Raw genomic sequence first — 4714 nt, 5'->3', positions numbered from 1 at the left:
TGTGTGTGTGTGTGTGTGTGTGTGTACTGCTTGTCATATATATATATATATATATATATATATATATATATATATATCTTCCTGTGATCTATACATACATATATATATTACTTCCTGTGATCATTCACTCATTCATTTATCCATCCACTCATCCATCCATTTATCCATCATGGAAGAATCTTGAAATAGAGAAAGAACAGGTATTTAGAACTGGATAGATCTGATAGATCTGGGCTTGAATTCAAACTCTACCATTTAATTCTAATGATGTCTCTGGGCCTGAGTTTCTCATTGTAAAATAGAAATGATTATATAAAATACCTATGAAATAAGTTATTGCAGCATTATAGAATGTAATATTTGAGGTAGGAACAGTTCTTTAAGTTTAATTTATAATTATATAATCTTGGTTGCGACAAGGAAAAGTAAAGCAGTTATTAACCTTATACTGAGGAATTCCTTCTGAAAAATAGTGATATAACCACATATCCTCCATTAAAAGAAGAAAAATACATGCCATGTTAACTGTCAGGCTTCAAAGAACGAGTGTTTGGATTTCCCACATACTGTGGATCAGAGATAATTTTAGACTGGTCAGCACAATCTTGCTAGACATTCTGATTTCTAGTTTGCCAAATCACATATTCCTAAGCAAATTAAAATAGGTGAAAACTAAGTCCCTATTTTTAAAATAATAACTTTTAGGCACCATTGAGAAGCTAGCCTTGCTTTGGCAGAGCAGCTAGAGAGTGGGCCATCTTAGTGCAGGTCTTTTTGCTTATCTGATACTTTGAGAACCAATTCTGACTTCTCCTTTGAGAAAATGCAAAGTAATGAAAATATTGGCATTCAAAAGTAACCAAGTCTAAATCTAAGAGGAATTATCAGCATTCACTCTGTGACCAGCTCTGTCCACCCTAAGAAAGCCAAAGGCAATTGGTGCCATTTCTACTTTTTATTTTCTGTACAGAACCCAAATAAATAGACCTTTTCTTGGTAGTAATAGATATTTAACTCAGTTCAAACATGTGATGGATACAGGAGAATAGAAACTGGCCTATATAAGTGTCTTGGGTTAAACTCAGAAGACATTTTTTTGAAAAAAGGAAAAAGTAGTGTGCCTTAAAGAATGCCTGGTGCATAACAGGAACACTGCAGATAGTTACTTTCATTCCCCAAACTTTGACTGAGCCCCTATTGTATGCCATGTATCAGCCATCCTTGACCAAATAAAACTAGGTTCCTGCTCTCAAAAGATCTATAACTGGATGCTAGAGGAATTCACTGAAAGATATAAATAACATGAGTTTGATAAGTGTAATAATAAAGGCACAACATACTGTGGATTCAAATAGAAGGGAAGAACCTCCTCAGCTGACAGGGCACAGGGACTTTCACTTAAGAGAGTGTGCTATTCTAAGGACCATGAATAACAGAGTTTTTTGAGACTTCAATCCATGCCTTTCTTGTGTTTGACCCCAACATACTGTCTGGGTCTGGGTATCTCTTCCTCTCAGTAAAGCAGAATTTGGTAACAATACAATACCACAAATCCTGGTTTTGATATCTTCCAAGTTGTTTCCATTTATTCATTTAATCATTGATTTGTTCTCTCATCTCTTTATCAAATATTTACAGAGTAATTATGATATGCTAGGCACTCTGTAATCAGCATTAATAATAAAACAGATATTTAGCCTATTCTTGTGGAGTTTATGATAGATAATAACAAGTAAACAAATAACTCAAGAATTGGAAATAATTTAACAATAAAAATCCATAAGTATGCTTTTGCAGATTACAATACACTCTATGGAGGAAAAGAAAATAGGGTATCCCTACTTTAGGCATTAGCAGAGACCTATCCAGGAGCTAATTAATGTTCATTGAAGTGTGGAGGCAGAGTAGCAATGAGGAGTGAGAAGAGTGGGCACAGAAGTGGCAGTGAAAGCATTTCAGGGAGAAGGAAGAGCATGTGCTAAGGCTCTGAGGTGGGAAAAAGTTTGGCATGCTCAAACTCTTGTAAGGCAGCCAGTGAGGGTGCAGATGAAGTTTGTTAAGGAGAAGGCGACACACAATCCTTACTCAGAATCTATTTATATTTATTTCAAAATGTCCCCTATTTATGTCAAGATGATGGAGTAGGTAAATGCTGTGCTTATCTACTTTCACGACAACATCAAAACTACAATTAAACTATAGAACAACCATCACTGAGAATCACCTGAGTCTAGCTGAACTGAAGCCCTATAACTAAGGACATACAGAAGAAGCCACCTCGAGACTGGTAGGCGGGGTGAATACATGCAACGGACTGGTCCCACATCTGTGTGTGACCATTAGAAATCGGGAGAGATATCTTGGCTGTGGAGGTGGACCCCCAGAAGAATGAGGGGTCCCAGCCCCATTCCAGGCTCCCCAGACCAGGGTTTCAGTGCCAGGGAGAGAAATCCCCTTAACTTCTGGTTGTGAAAACCAGCAGAGATTGTGGCTGAGTGAGACTAGGGTGGCTTCAATCCCAGTCACTCCTCTTAAAGGGCCTGAAAACAGACTTACTTACTGATGGAATCACTCGCTCTGAGCTCCAGTGCTGGGGTAGCAGATTGAAAGGTGCTAGGGACATAGGGGGAGGAACTGAGTTGACTGGCTTCAGGGCAAGGGCTGCAGGGGAAGCTTTCCCCTGGATGGAGGAGCTAGTAGGAGCCATCTTTTCTTTGTTGAGCCCTCCCCGCTCCCGGCATGCAGATGCAGGCAGCCACCATATCTGAATCTCCATCAAACTGGCTAACACAGTTCGTTTACCTCACCCTGGTAAATCTGATACCCCATACCACCCAACATTCAAGCATACCCAAGCTGCTTCCAGTAGGTTTTCCATACAAATGGCCTGCCTTGGCTCATGCTGCACACTTTCCTAAAATCTCTCAGAGGTTCACAAAAACCAGACAAGCAGCATCTTACTTCAGTGTGTCCCGTACCTCTGGCTGAGTAGCCCTAAGCTCGGCACTAGCAACAGCTGGCCTCAGTTCACAACTTGGCCTCTTACGGTGCCTCCAAGAACAATGCAGGTAACAGCCAGCAGCAGACTGCTTTGTGGCTCATACCAGGTGACTCCAGGTAGCTCACAGGGTGTGGCTGAACTTGGCCTGTGGTAGGTCCCCTCCCTGGAGGTTCTGGGCTGGCATACCCACCTGCCAGCTTCAGACCAAGCCAGAGACTCACCTGGCCACTTCCAAGGATGACACACCCAAAGGTCAGACTGGGCAGGGACCAGGGCCCTGCTAAAGTGAATCCTGCTCCATAGGGTCAGCCCCTGCACAGCTCCTCCACTCTAGTCACAGCCAGTCCTCACAACCACAAGGGTCAATTCCTCCCATTGATGTGAAAACAGCAACCAAGGCTCCACTAAAACAGAAGGGTACACACAACCCACACAAGGGACACAGCTGGAGCACTTGGCTCAGGTGATAAAGGAGACTGTGTACCCGTGCCACACAGAACACCTACATAAGGCTACTCTGCTAAGACCAGGAGGCATAGCAGCCATACATAAAACAGAAACAAACACAAGGAGGCAGCCAAAATGGGGAGACAAAAAAACATGTCCCAAATGAAAGAACAGAACAAAGCTCCGGAAGAAGAACTAAAAGAAAATGGAGACAAGCAATCTACTAGATGCAGAGTTCAAAACACTGATGCTCAGTGACTTCAGGGAGAACTTCAACAAAGAGATAAGAAACATAAAAATGGAAATAGAAAACAATAAAAAAAGAAGAAGAAAAAAGCCAGTCAGAAATAAAGAATACAATACCTGAAATGAAGAATACAGTAGAGGAAATCAACAGATTAGATGAAGCAAAGGATCAAATCAGTGATTTAGAAGATAAGATAGCAATCAGAACAGCAAAAAGAAAAAGGAATAAAAAAAAAATGAGGACAGCTTGAGGGGCCTCTGAGACAACATCAAGCATACCAACATTCACATCATAGAGGTACCAGATGGAGAAGAGAGAGAGCAAGGAATTGGAAACCTATTTGAAGAAATAATGATGGCAAAGTTCACAAACCTGGTGAAAGAAATGGGTATTCAAGCCCAGGAAGTGAAGAGAGTTCCATACAAGATGAACCCAAAGAATCCAACACTAAGACATATATAGTTAAAATGCCAAAAGTTAAAGACAAAGAAAAAATTTCAAAGTAGAAAGAGAAAAGCAGTTAGTTACCTACAAGAGAACTTCCATTAAGATTGTCAGCTGCTTTCTCAACAAAAACTTTGCAGGCCAGAAGACATTGACACAAAATATTCAAAGTCATGAAAAGCAAGGACGTATAACCAAGATTACTCTACCCAGCAAAGCTTTCATTCAGAATTGATTGACAGATAAAGAGCTTCCCAGACAAGAAAAACCTAAAGGAGTTCAACACCAAACCAGTATTACAAGGAATGTTAGAGGGACTTTTTAAGACCAAAAAATAAAAAAAATAAAAACTATGAATAATAAAATGGTAATAACTATGTATCTATCAACAATTACTTTCAAAATAAATGGATTAAATGCTCCAATCAAATGACATAGGGTACTTGAATGGATAAGAAACCATACATATGCTGCCTATGAGAGACTCACTTCAGATCAAAAGACATACACAGGCTTAAAGCAAAGAGATGGAAAAAGTATTTCATGAAAATGGAAATGAAAAAAAAAAAAATGGT

This window comes from Rhinolophus sinicus, linkage group LG07 (assembly GCF_036562045.2).
Source record: "Rhinolophus sinicus isolate RSC01 linkage group LG07, ASM3656204v1, whole genome shotgun sequence".
In the NCBI taxonomy this organism is placed as follows: Eukaryota; Metazoa; Chordata; class Mammalia; order Chiroptera; family Rhinolophidae; genus Rhinolophus; species Rhinolophus sinicus.
Note: the sequence above shows the minus strand (reverse complement) of the source record.